General features: G+C 43.2%; 1 long non-coding RNA gene across 1 annotated transcript in view; it reads right to left on the bottom strand.

Moving 5' to 3' along the window:
* Positions 1-2422: 2422 nt before the first annotated feature.
* Positions 2423-14248, bottom strand: part of LOC140913941 (uncharacterized) — a 39054-nt gene continuing 27228 nt past the window's right edge. The window contains exons 2-3 of the long non-coding RNA XR_012159707.1: positions 3309-3458; positions 2423-2992 (exon numbers count right to left, since the gene is read on the bottom strand). This is a non-coding gene — a long non-coding RNA (uncharacterized lncRNA). The remainder of the gene's footprint in view (positions 2993-3308; positions 3459-14248) is intronic.

The raw sequence follows: 14248 nt of genomic DNA, 5'->3' as shown, positions 1-14248 counted from the left end.
CCCCTCAGTGCCAATGGGCAAACGTTTCAGTGGTGTCAGCAACTCCTAATAGGCCTGATAAACTCACTACACCTAACACACTGCTTTCATGGTATTTATCCATACATTGTGTCATGTCAGGTGTCATATGAAAATGGGTATCATGCAGGTCCATTAATATCAATGTGAAATGTATGTACTAATGGTATTTAAAGAATTATGTGTACTGCTAAAAAGGTGATTTAAACTATGTAACAAGGCAGAGTTGACAAACAGTTTTTCTGCCAAACAAAGCACGTCTATTCCTCTCTGACTTACAATGTTTAATTTACATCAGAGACAGGCAAACACAATGGGAGCTACATTTCCATTCCAAGTCAACATGAGGCTGTGAAGGCAATATGGGGTCAGCACACTGGAGAACAAACAATGGAGGGTATTCCAATTGTTTACTCAAGTAGAACTAAGGGACAGAAAGCCATTTTGGTATCCATTTATTGAGGAAAAACCTTGAAGGGCTTGGGTGATTCATGAAAAATTGGACCCTGGTTTTGACTGAAAACCATCAGCTTTGACCGTGGGAGAAAAATCTAGGAAATAAGAAACATAACCATTAAAAGTGCAAACCAAGACTGTTTTATGTTTTGTTTTATATGTGCAATCATTTGTGTGTCTTCACTCACTAAAGAATGCTTCATTTCTTTATCTTTTTTTTTTTACTATCTCTTTAAATGTAACCTTTGATAATAACCTTAGGATTGATTCACTATAAAAATATTTGAGCTGTAATGTTATAAAGGACAGGATTTTGAGTTATAAAAGTCAAGTTGTGTGTGTACACTGTCTCTTTGGGGACAACTTACCTGCAATTTCTGTGAGGGTCCCATGGTTAAGGCCTGGATATTACAGGGGGACACTTTCAGAGGGGATTGTTAACCTGCAAGGCAAAGTAGGGGATGCCAGAGCTCTGAGATTGTGTGGGTGGCTAAGAGACTCATGGTGTCTAGGACCTGATGACCAGTTGAGCAGAAGCACAACTTTCTTTCTCTCTCTCTCTCTCTCGCTGAGGCAGGGGATAACAGGGCGTCTAGCAATCCTGGCCCCCTAGCAAGTGGACTCTGAACTTGGCAAAGTAATTTCTTTTGTACCTATTCAGGTCCATTGGCTTAGGTGCCTTGAAGGATATTTCCACAATGTTACTTCAATCTAATATGGATTACAAGAAGTGGATTATTTTATCAGTTGTAACTGATAAAACCACAGCATTCAAATTTTTAGCGTGAGCTCCCCTTCCTCTGCCTCTAAAGTTGCAAAATCACAACTGTAAGACTCAGCACAGTCCTCTGAAGGGCTGAAGCTGACATGTGGTGGATTCAAGCTGACACAGCTTTACACTCTCCAGAATCAGTGGGATGCCTTAAAGCCAGACAGGAACATTTTGGTCAACAAACATCTCCAAGATTCTTACGTTTGACATAGAAAGCAAGACCTTGCTTCCTATGAGAGTGTGGGTAATTCAGATGGGAGTTTCATCACGGAGTACATTTGCTATCCCATGGAATAAGTTTAAGGCATGTTTGGGTATTGATTGCAGAGTCCTTCTAGCAAAGGGATTGTTTGAGGCTTTGGTATACAGTGAACAAACGTAATGTGGGACGTCTAGACTGCTCTTTAACACATACAGGATACCAACAGATGGGATATTTCTTCAGCACAGGGGTGCAACTCACCTCAAATAACAGCATAAAGCTTTAGTACTGGGAGACCCATGCAGGTCATGCCGCAAAATCCCCAGGGAACACTTTGAGGCACCACTGGGTGGCTTTAGAATGGGATTTTCAAAGGCACCTAAGGGAGTTGGGCACCCAAGTCAATGGGAGCCGGGTGCCTTTGAAAATCACAGCTTTAATAGCCAATCCAGACATGCAGAACAGTTGTGAGGCCAGGTGGTTTCTTTTCAGGGCACGTGCTGTGACTTGAGAAAAGATCAGTGCGAAGCTCAAGGAGCTCAGTCTATGTTGTGTGCTGTTGAAACGCTTTGATAGTACATTTGTAAGGTTTTCCGTGTCCATCCACACCCTGGGAGAGGAGTGGAGAGTGTATTGGGTAGCATGGCTTTAAATCGTTTGGGAGCCCTGTAATGGTTCCCCCGTCTTCCGTTGTAGGAGCCAAAGCAGCAGGGCTCGCAGGTCGCCGAGCCTTGTAGATTTGTACATCGTTAATAAACACGGTTACTAACAGGATGTCTACACGGCAAAAGAAAAGAAAAAGACCCCTGGCAGCGCGTCTCAGAGCCACACAATTGACTAAGAGTCATGAGGTGCAGGCTGTGGGGCTAAAATAGCCGTGTAGACATGCGGGCTCAGGCTCGGGCCTGGGCTCTGAAAGCCAGCAAGGGAGGGGGGGGGGGGTCTCAGAGCCTGGGCTCCAGCCTGAACGTGAATGGCAACACTGCTACTTTTAGCCCCACAGCCTGAGCTAAGTGGCTGGAGCTCGGAGACTTGTGGCCATGGGACTTTTTTTTTTTTTTTTGGCTATGTAGGCATACTCTTGGAGTCCAGTTGCATCCATATGGTTTCCCCATATTCTTAATGCTGTGTGGAGAGCAAGGACACAACAGTCTCTGTAGGTCATCCAAGAGGAGGGTAAGAGGTGACGCAATCGTGATTTATAACACGTAAGTGCGGAGAAGATTTCTGTTAATAAAAGGCTCTTAAATCCAGCAACGAATGGAACAAGTTCCAATGGCTGGAAGCAGAAACTTGACAAATTCAGATGGGAAACGAAGGCACAAATTTTTAACAGTGAGGGTAACTAACCACTGGACCAACTTATCTAGTTCTCATCACTATAATCTAGTTCAACCACAGCTATTAGGATTAAGGTAGAAATCTCTGGGTGAAATTCTATCCATTGTATTAGACGGGACGTTGGACAAGAAGATCACAATGGTCCCTTTTGGCCTGGGAATCTATGAATCTGTGACCTTGAACTCCAGATGCCATAGAGAATTCTGAAACAAAGAAACGAGAAGAAAAACAAAATGATAAACACTATAGACACTTACTATATCAGTTATTGTGATTCCCTGTAATAAATTAGAGAGCCGTGTGATAGACTGCTTTTCTATAACTCATCATGCACATCTGACCACTTGACTACACTGTATTAATCATGATATATACTTAAATGATACTGAAAACATGTAAAGGTGCATAGAACTGACAGAATCCTGTTAAATAGAAATGGCATATTACCAAAAGATTCTTATTTTAGGAGCTATGTGATACAACAGATATAAGCAATACATTCTGCAAGATCTTACTAACCTCTTGTGACACCCAAAGGATAATTGGCCACAGCTGGTCAGGCTTGTAGGTTGATGGGCTGGTATCTATCCAGGGCCCCAAAAGTTCTGAACCCAAATTGCCAATTGAAAGAAGCGTGACTCCGCATCAGTTCCGTAATTATTATTAATGCTGGTAACGGAACAAAAATAAAGTCAAGAACACATCACTAAAGTTAAGCTATTATTAATAAACTAAAAATAAAAAGAAATACAATTATCAAATCAAGATCAAATCAACAAGTTTTGGATAAGAGGGAAGGTTCTCTGATGAACTGGTAACTGGTTAAAAGATCGGAAACAAAGGGTAGGAATAAATGGTCAGTTTTCAGACTGGAGAGAGGTAAATAGCGGTGTTCCCCAGGGGTTTGTTCTGCATCCAGTGCTATTCAACACATTCATAAATGATCTGGAAAAAGGGGTAAACAGTGAGGTGGCAAAAATTTGCAGATGATACAAACTACTCATGATAGTTAAGTATCTGGCAGATTGTGAAGAGCTACAAAAGGATCTCCCAAACTCTGTGACTGAGCAACAAAATGGCAGATGAAATGTAATGTTGATCAGTGCAAAGTAATGCATATTGGAAAACATAATCATAATTATAGATATTCAGTGATGGGGTCTAAATTAGCTGTTACCATTCAAGAAAGAGATCTTAGAGTCACTGTGGATAGTTCTCTGAAAACATCCACTCAATGTGCAGCAGCAGTCAAAAAAGCAAACCGAATGTTGGGAATCATCAAGAAAGGGATAGATGAGACAGAAAATATCATGTTGCCTCTATATAAACCCATGGTACACCCACATCTTGAATACTGTGTGCAGATGTGGTCGCCCCATCTCAAAAATGATATATTGGAATTGGAAAAGGTTCAGAAAAAGGCAACAAAAAGTATTAGGGATATGGAATGGCTTCCGTATGAAGAGAGATTAATAAGAGTGGGACTTTTCAGCTTGGAAAAGAGGCGACTAAGGGGGGATATGATAGAGGTCTATAAAATCATGAGTGGTATAGAGAAAGTAAATAAGGAAGTGTTATTTACTCCTTCTCATAATACAAGAATAAGGGGCCACCCAATGAAATTAATAGGTAGCGGGTTTAAAACAAACACAAGAAAGTATTTTTTCATGCAATGCACTGTCAACCTCTGGAACTCCTTGCCAGAGGGTGTTGTGAAGGCCAATACTATAACAGGGTTCAAAAGGGAGCTAGCTAGATTAATAGAGGATAGGTCCATCAATGGCTATTAACCAGGATGGGCAGGAATGGTGTCCCTAGTCTCTGTTTGCCAGAAGCTGGGACTGGGTAACAGGGGATGGATCACTTGATGATTCCCTGTTCTGTTCATTCCCTTTGGGGCACCTGCCATTGGCCACTGTCAGAGGACAGGATACTGGGCTTGATGGACCGTTGGTCTGACCCAGTATGGCTGTTTTTATGTTCTTAAGTTAGTCTCAGTATTGGATTGGAATCCGATCATCAGAGTAGTTAAATCACTCAGATAAACAACAAAAATAGCAATCCCTATAAACCCTACAAAGGAATGTTAGGCGTAGGTTGTCCATTTAGTTATAAACACCAACTAAAGAATTGTAGCAGAGGAAATCATATTCATAACTTAGAGCTGGTTAATTATTTATTCATAATCAAATAAAATTGCCTAAAGGCTGAACACCATCTACAGAACCATAATAGAGCTTCCTTTCTCTATTTCTGGTGTTGCATAGTGGCTAACCCTTTCCTCCTCCAGAGTACCCTGATAAGCAGGTGTTTGACAAGCCTTAGGTGCCAACGCGTACACGTGACAGTTCAAACACAGGGCCGAGAACACACCCCAACCACTTGAACACAGCCACACTTTCCAGTGCTAAAATGAAAGGATATAAAAAGGCTTGGATGTCTTCCAGCTCATTAAAACAAAACAAAAAGATAGAAAAGAGAAAAAATAAGACAGTTGAGATAACAGGGTCCTTGAAAGCTTCAGCTCTTGCAGTCCTGTGTCCTCTTGTGAAGTAGGAGCTGAGTCTGCAGTCAAGGAGCCAGACGGGGATGCTATCGGCAGAGGGCTTGTCACTAGCAGGCCTCCTTCGGGTGCAGGGAAAGACTGGCCAAGGGCTGGAGTGGCCAGGTTATTGGTAAGTTGCTGGGCAGTCTCCCCTCCGGTGGCCTGCTGACTGTATCCAGAGAGCAGAAGGTTATTTCAAACAGTGATAGCAATCCCATGTTTAAAACCACTATTAATCCCCCGTGAGGGGACTGGAGCTGGTTTATTGTATGTGAAATGCTGACAATCCAGGGGTGATGGATGCTGAAAGAAAAGAGCCAGATGTGTTTTCCTATCTTCAGCTCTTGCGCAGGAAGGTTTATCCTGTGTCTCTGCCTCTTGCAAGCCTCTGGATCCTGTGGGAGTGCCTGTCTAGGGGAGTGCAGCTTCATTAGTCAGCTGGGCTAGTATTCTGGAAGAACCATGTTTTGCACTGATTAGACTAATGGGCTAGAATGTTCCATGCCTGACAGTTCAACTTTTCAGGGAATGTAATTTCCCTAATGTCAGCAGAAATGGTGCTCCTGGAGGAGCAGTAAACTATGATGTCTTTTCTGGAAACAGAATGCCCAGGGACACCAGCACCTGTGACAAAACTGATGCATTCGTGCTGTCGGTTGTATGCCTTTGCTGAGGAAAGTGATGTGCTGTACTCTTTCCAGCATTCTCTCTCCCTCTCAATAGACTCTCACTGTGTGTCTCTCTCTCCCCCTCTTTCATTAGTACTAACTGCCAAACAGGAAGTTTTGAGACAAGCTGTGTTCTGTTAGAAGCTGAATATTTAATGATGGAAATAATAATGAATTAAGCAAATTTCATGGCAAGAAATTCAAAGCTTGGCAGGAGTCCCTTCAAGATCAGAGCCACTCCCTGCTGAGTGCTGTATAGAAATATCACAGGGTTTTAGGAATATATTCCTATCTACTGCAGAGAGGTGCTGGGGATGAAACAGTCTACCTGCACCTTCTGGTACTGCCACATCTGTGTGACCTTTCAGCATCAGCAAAAGAGCATTTCTGGAACTGAGTGGTCAGCTCCTCTGAAACAGGATTATTATCCAGTGTGATATTTATTAATGAGCTGGAAAAGGGGCTGAGCAGTGTGATGTGAACATTTGCAGATGACAAAGTTATTTAGGTCAGTGAAAATCAGAGCATACTGAGGAAGTTCAGAGGAACTGAACAAAGTGGGCAGCAGGATGGCAGGCAAAAATCAGTGCTGAAAAAGGCAAAGTAAACCACACTGCAAGGAATCACTTGACTGTTTCTGACACATTGCTGGGTTCTAACTTAACGCAATCCCTCAGATAAAAAGATCTGCGTGTGCACAGATCAATGGAGCTCCCTGCTCAAAGTGCGCTACTGATCAAAAACAAAACAAAATGTTGGGATGTAGAAAGAATATAAAGAGTACTACTGAAAATATGATCATGCTATTCACTTCTCACTCTAACAGTGTTATTCAGGAAGTCACGGGGGTTACCACTGCTGGAATCCTGTGTCCAGTTCCGGTGCCCACAATTCCAGAAGGATATTGATAAAGTGCAGAGGGCTCACAGAAGAGCCATGAGAAGGAGTAAAGGATTCAAAAACTTGCCTCATCTAGTGATGGACTCAAAGAGCTCAATCTATTTAGCTTAACACAGAGAAGGCTGAGGGGGTGACTTGATTATAGTCACAAGTGCCTGCATCAGGAACACATATTTAATAATGTAAGACAGGTCTATCATCATCCAATGGCTAGGAGACAAATTCAGACTGGAAATAAGGCATGCATTTTTAATAGTGAGAGCAATTAACCATTGGAACAATTTACCAAAGGCCATGGTGGGTTCTCCATCACTCACAATTTTTACATCAAGCTTGGATGTATTTTGTTTTTGTTTAAATCTGCTCTAGGAATTATTTGGGGGGAGCTCTATGACCTGTGCTATACAGGAGGTCGGACTCAATGATTACAATGTTCTCTTTTGGCTTTCTAATCTCTTTATCTATTAATACTGTGTTCAGTTCAGTTCTTAATACTATGTTCAGTCATCCCATCTCAAAGACGCAGGGATATAAACAGAAGGGGCCTAGAGATGGGTGATGGATATGGAATGACTTCTTTAAATAAGGAGATATGAAAAAGACTGGAAAGGGGTAATTTAAAAAGATGGCATGGACATAAAAATGACAAATGGTATACAGTAGGGAAATCAGTTAAATCAATTTCATATTCTATGCCACTGAAAGACAGCAACTTAAAACTCACAGAAAGAGATACTTCTCTTACATAATTAAAATTAACCTGGGGAACTCATTTCCATAAGACATTCTCAAAGGCAAGAATTCAAAAAGGTAAACAACCTTTACATGGATAATGAGACCTTCCTCAGACACACATTAGAGAGGAAATTGAGGTTTCTTTAGCAGAAAAATGAAGCCACAGCATAAACCAACTACTAACTGATGGAAGAAACTTCCCGTCGGGGAAGGGTATTCCATAACTGTCCATGAAGGGGCTTCTTGCACCTTCCTCTAATCTAAAGCAGGGGTTCTCAGACTGGTTTGCTGTGTCCCCCTTTGAAAATATTTCAGGCTGTGATGACTCCACCCCCCCAAAAAATGACAACCCACCCCCATCATGCCAACCTTACTTCTGTGCCACCTTCAGAGCTGGGCACCTGGCCTGCAGCCACTGCTCTCCGGCCACCCAGCTCTGAAGGGAGCAGTGCAGAAGTAAGGGTGGCAATCCCCTCACTCCCTTTTGGGTCGGGACCCCGAGGTTGGGAAATGCGGATCTAAAGCATCTGGTTCTTGCCACATGAAACTAGACTAGAAGGACCTGGGGTCTGAGCCAGCCTAGTAATTCCTACAAACTGAATTACAGAAAAAAACAGAACAGGATTTTTACAGGAGTTAGAGATTTGATACCAGGATTTCTTTTTAAAAAGTCCCATTTATTTATACTACGTGTGTGTGTGTGTGTAATCCTGATCTGCCCTTTCATCTGAACTGTGTGTATAAGTGATTTAAAATAAGTATGAAATTGCATGTCTGGATTCACAGATGAAAGCTGAAGTCATTTTTCTTTTTATCGCCTACACCAGTGACCATGTGAATAGCTAACCTTCAAAAACAGTCATTCAGAACAGAATGTCAGCAGAGACACTTCATTATGAGGGCCTAAGAGGCATTCTCGGGCTGTACACTAACACTGAAAAGCCTAGATTGCATTTTCAATACACAGCCAGGAAGCTAGAAAAGGTGTATTCAATAGGAAGGAGCATTTTTGAATCTCATTATTGTTTAATCCCATGGAAAGCAAACAATGTTTTCTGCCATATTAGTTCAGAATGGTCTTATAAAGTGATACAAGGAAAGGATAAACATTAATATAACAGAGCTAGAAGCAATTCCTCATCAGACCCCCTCCCTACGCAGTCAAAACTCCCACTGGCTTTAATGAGAGATTTATTTGATTGAGCCAGGCATGAGTGAAGACTGCAGGGGCTACAAATATAAGGCAAATTATGGATGGAACAGAGAAGAGCAGAAAGAGCAATAATTATTGAAGTTCAGCTCAGTTATTCTCTCTCCCTTGTCTCCCACGCTGTAAGGCTGCAATGGGAGGACGATTTCATTAGATATAAAAGTTCAGTGTCTGCTAAAACGGTAAATCCAGATTCCCTTGAGTTTACATCTCTGTCACTCAGAGCAGAATTTGGCCCCAAATCCCTGGCAACAACAACTGTTCTTTTCCTCTGTGCTCTTCCTTTTCTACGTAGCCACATGCATTGCGCAGCCATGTGCTTTAGGCATGTTCCCTCAGTTATTTAATTATCACCCCCTATCGATAGACAGGTGAATGAAGAATGATAAAGAAGTGACAGTTCTGTAATGTGCAGGGGGGTTATTCTCTTAAGCCAGCACCTGCTGCCATCTGAGCTGTTTAATAATGGATTTTTGGTGTTGCTGACAATTCTGGGGGGAAAAAAATCAATATTTTGGTGATTTGAAAAATAACCAGAAAAACCTAAAAATGTAAAAAAGTTCAGTTTAAAGTTAAACATTTTGTTTCAATGTTGTTGTTTTTCTTAAAAGTTTTAAAAATAAAATTAAGGTTAATTTGAAACTGCAAAATTATTTTGAACAGAAAAGTCAAGACATCCCAAACGAAACATTTTGACTTAAAAAATATTAAGGTTCTTTTCCAACTGAAATCTTTTTTTGACAGAATCAACAGGAATACACAAAATGCTTTGGTCAACCCAAATCTGCATTTTTTTAACTGAAAACAAGTTTTGGTGGAAAATGTTGCCCAGGTCCGAGGGCGGTATTTCAGAGATCAGAAGGAAAAGGCTCCAAGGCCGAAGCTTAGAAAGCAAATCGTGCCGATCCTCGGTGTCTGAACTGCTGGTGTTACTGGGGAAGTGGGGGGACCAGAGACAATACTGCTTTGGATAGGCTCAGGTGCTCACTGCCCTGGGAGGCCATGGGCAACTTCAGCGTCTAGTGCAACCTTGGGCTGCTCTAATTTAGGGCATATACACACTACAAACTTAAGTCGACCTGTGTTAGGTTGACTTACAGCCACTCCTGCAGTGGTCCATGGCCACACTACCCTCCTCCTGTCAATGGTGAGCGTCCTCACCAAGAGCGCTTCCACTGACGAATCTGCAGCTTTTTGATACCCAGACGCTCAGCTCGGCACCAGCTCCCCTCACGGAGCCCGGCTGCACCACGGCTCCCAGCTCCCCACTCCATATCAGGATCTTGGTCAGCCCCCTGGGCTCTTGGCTTCCTGCTCACTCCCAGGAGCACGGCTGCCCCTCTGAGGGTCTTGGCTCCGAGCTCCCCGCCAGGAGTCCAGCTGCCCCCCGCTCTCAGCGAGGAGCTCCGTGCCCAGAGGCTGGGCAGCAGTCCGTCTCAGAGGGGGGAACAGGGAGATCTAGCAGCAGCCCGGCATGGAAGGAGGAGCCAAGAGCCTGGGAGTAGCAGGGGGGAGCCAGGCTCTAGCTGGAGTCCCCCCGGCCCTTCCTCTATTCCCATGACAGCCGAGCTGTGAGCCCGCTTTCTTGTCAATTGCATGGCTCCAGCACCAGACTGATGGCCAACAGCTGATGTAAGTAACCCTAAACAGACACTGCATCACCCTAACGGCACCAACATAAGCCTCACGCCTCTCACAGAGGTGGAGTTATGATGTAGCAGGACACTTACATTGGCAGGAGCAAGGCTGCAGTGTGGACACTGGCATCAGGAGATCATAGAATCATAGAATATCAGGGTTGGAAGGGACCCCAGAAGGTCATCTAGTCCAACCCCCTGCTCGAAGCAGGACCAATTCCCAGTTAAATCATCCCAGCCAGGGCTTTGTCAAGCCTGACCTTAAAAACCTCTAAGGAAGGAGATTCTACCATGGAGGTAAGCTGCCTTACATTGACCTAGCTGTAGAGCTGACTGGACTTTTCATGAGGTGCTGGGTAGGCCACGAGTCCTGGGGAGTGAAGGAGTGTCCTGAACCCCTTGGTCCCATTCTGACTGCCTCATAGCCAGAGTAGAGTGACCAACCCCTTGCTGATAGATACAAAGGGATGATGCTGGGAAGGCTTTTTAAATACAAAATGTGATTTAGGTTAAAACTTGGACAGTCTGATTGGTAATTACAATTTGTGGTGTTGGTTTTGTGGAGGTTTTTAAACATACAGCTGTGGAAATAAAAGGAAAAGCAATTGCTACTTTGGTAAATACAAAGCACACTCGTACACATACCTCACACTCACACACACACAAACACACACTGGTTTGTGCTCCTCTGCTGGCCTTGTGGCAGCATTCAACGAGCACACTTATTCCCAGCGCTGTTTTGACATTAATCAGTTATGAGGAGACAAACAAATATGTTTCAGCATGACAAGGTGCTATATAAACTTAGACTGTTAAGTAAAACTACCACACTCATTTTGGCTTTCTTTAAAACATAGGAGAATAAGATTGTCATTGTTTCAAATATAAAAGAACAAGCACAGTAGGAGAGAAATCTCTTTCAAATGTCTTGTAAACCAAGAGCTGCAATGTCTTCTCAAAAAGAAAAAGGAGGACTTGTGGCACCTTAGAGACTAACAAATTTATTTGAGCATAAGCTTTCGTGAGCTACATTCATGCATCCGATGAAGTGAGCTGTAGCTCACGAAAGCTTGTGCTCAAATAAATTGGTTAGTCTCTAAGGTGCCACAAGTACTCCTTTTCTTTTTGCGAATACAGACTAACACGGCTGCTATTCTGAAAAATGTCTTCTCAATATCCTGTTCATTTTTTCTTCTTGAGAAGCCTCAATTCCCTTTTCCGTGTGGCTGGAAGACGTTTAATCTTCCTGTCTATTCTATTATATTCATGCTGCATGCACAGAAAAAAAGCCACATCTATCTAATTGCCAGCTCTCCAGTTTATGGTACAATAGCTAGTCAGCAGGGCCACCACCTGCAAGGGTAAGAAATGTTCGCCTTGGGCTACAAGTGTTTTTGCCAAGTGATTTTCAAAGCTATTGCTGCCAATGTGCGTCAAACAGGTTTTTACCAATAATAAATGGAAAGGCTACTGGCAGTCCCCTCAGCTGGCATATATTTGTGTATCTGGAGCAATACATGGTGGAAAGTACAGAGCAAAGGTTGTCTGTTGACCCAAGCTACAGCCAGCTGAGCTTGCTTGGAATACTCTCCGACAGGAGACAGTGGATGTCCAGCCACGCCGAGCCTGCTCTGCAGTTCTGTCACCAATTCCCAACGGTCACCTGACCCACAACAGACCATGCCCTGTCTACTGCTTGGCATGTTGTCAGAGCAAAAGAGAGCTCCAAGAAGAGTGGATCACCCACTGTGCCTGTGACTGCAGGTTTGGGGGTGACAGACCACTCGCTAACGTCCTTACTTCATGTTCATTGCTGTTATCCTCAGGTCTAGATGCACTGATGCCAATCCCTTCCTGTAATTACACTCTACTCGGTCTCTTTTTCATGGCTAATGCAGCCACCTCATCTCATTTCTTACTTAATTGTTTGCATCCTTGTCAAGGACACCCCCTCCCCACCCCCATATTGTGGTGCTACCTTTGTGCCTGTTGGTTTCTCCCTCCTGTTGAAAGATACATTATAGCATCACACTGTGTGAGCTTTGCCTAACTTTTATCAATGCCATCCCTTCTTGACGTGGTTTCGCTTTCTTATGCTCTTCATTAATATACAAATATCTTCATGTTCCAAGGGTAGATGTTGTCATGTCTTGTGAGCCATCACATTAATCTTATCCTGTGTGTCTCTCCAATATCATTTTGCCCCATGATTGCCTCTGTACCTTTGCTGTTCATTCTGCAATCAGGTCAGTATTCTCAGTTCCTCATAAACACACACATAATGTTTCTTTTGAATTCTCCAGATGGATATTCTGCTCTGTTTCTCCACAGGGCAGGGATGGTGTCCCGAGCCTTTGTTTGCTAGAAGTTGGGAATGGGCAACAGGGGATGGATCACTTGATGATTACCTGTTCTGTTCATTCCTTCTGGGGCACCTGGCTTTGGACACTGTTGGTAGACAGGAGACTGGGCTAGGTGGACCTTTGGTCTGACCCAGTCTGGCCGTTCTTATGTCCACTCTCCCTATCTCTGTGTGAGGTGCAGGAGAAGACAGTGTAATAATACTTGTACATAATTTACTGTCTCCCCCCATTACATCTGGATATCCTAGTCCTGAGGGCTGGTCAACTCATTTTTGACAAAAATGAAATTGTGATGGTGTCTCAGGTTGACATGAATTTAAATGTTTTGTTATGTCAAAGGAAATAGAAATGTTTTGTCAGAGGTCAGTTTGACACAATTTTGTGCCTACTTTAGCTGCTGCAGTACCTTATGGGAGTTGTGATTTGGCTGCCTGATGCCCCCATTCTCCCCTATGAGCTGGACAGCCAGCTGGATTACATCTTCCATGACGCACTGCAGTGTCCCCTCTGGCTGAACCAATGCAGTGCAGAATGTGAGTCACACGACCACAGTCCATCATGGAGGATGGAGTCTGGCTCAAAGGAGGAGAATGGAAGCTGTAGGCACTGCACCAGATCTGGGGGACATAGGTTGATGTCGAACCAAATCAAAACAAAATGTTTCTCTTCAGTTTGACAAAGGGAAATGAAAGGTTTTGCCATTCAGAACTGAAGATTTTCAGCTCTTTCTGTTCCACAAAACATTGGCATATTTTGACAAAACAAATTTTCAAATACCATATTTTTCCGAGGGACAGGGATTTTGATTTTTACCCACTTTACTACTCTTGTTCAGGCCTCCAGTTGCTCAGTTTCCTTTGTTGAATATTTCCTCAGTCAGAAAGACATTGAGCTTTTCATGTTACCAGGACAGGAATGAATTAAGTGAAATGATAATTATCACCCTAGTTGTCTGTTGTATCATGGCCCACAGGCTGCTGATGCTCAGCTTCTTCATGCTCTTAAATGTTGCTTCTCCTTAGTGAACATCACGAAGAACACCACACTGCCTTCCATGTTAATATTCACAAAGCGAGAACTGTAGAGATCCCTTCTTTAATGCAGCTCTCGGTTCTGCTCCTCCACTGCTTTTCCATTCACTATAAAACATGTACTTTCAGCCTGGATGATTGTTATTACACATTCAGCCAAATAACAAACAAAGGGCACATGTATGTCTCCATGAGTGATTGAGCACAGCTCACCCTGGGGAGGTGGAGAGAGAGAATGCACTGTGTGTGACAGGTGCTAGTTAAATCACTTATGCACAACTGGAAGGCACTCAAATACTAGCATGAGGAGGGTAGCGAAAGAACCTAGATAGCACAGGACAGAATTTTACTTAGTGTGTGAAAGCCACCT

This window comes from Lepidochelys kempii, chromosome 6 (genome assembly GCF_965140265.1).
Source record: "Lepidochelys kempii isolate rLepKem1 chromosome 6, rLepKem1.hap2, whole genome shotgun sequence".
Taxonomy (NCBI): domain Eukaryota; kingdom Metazoa; phylum Chordata; order Testudines; family Cheloniidae; genus Lepidochelys; species Lepidochelys kempii.
The sequence above is the reverse complement of the archived record's forward strand: the minus strand, read 5'-3'. Positions and strand labels throughout refer to the sequence as shown.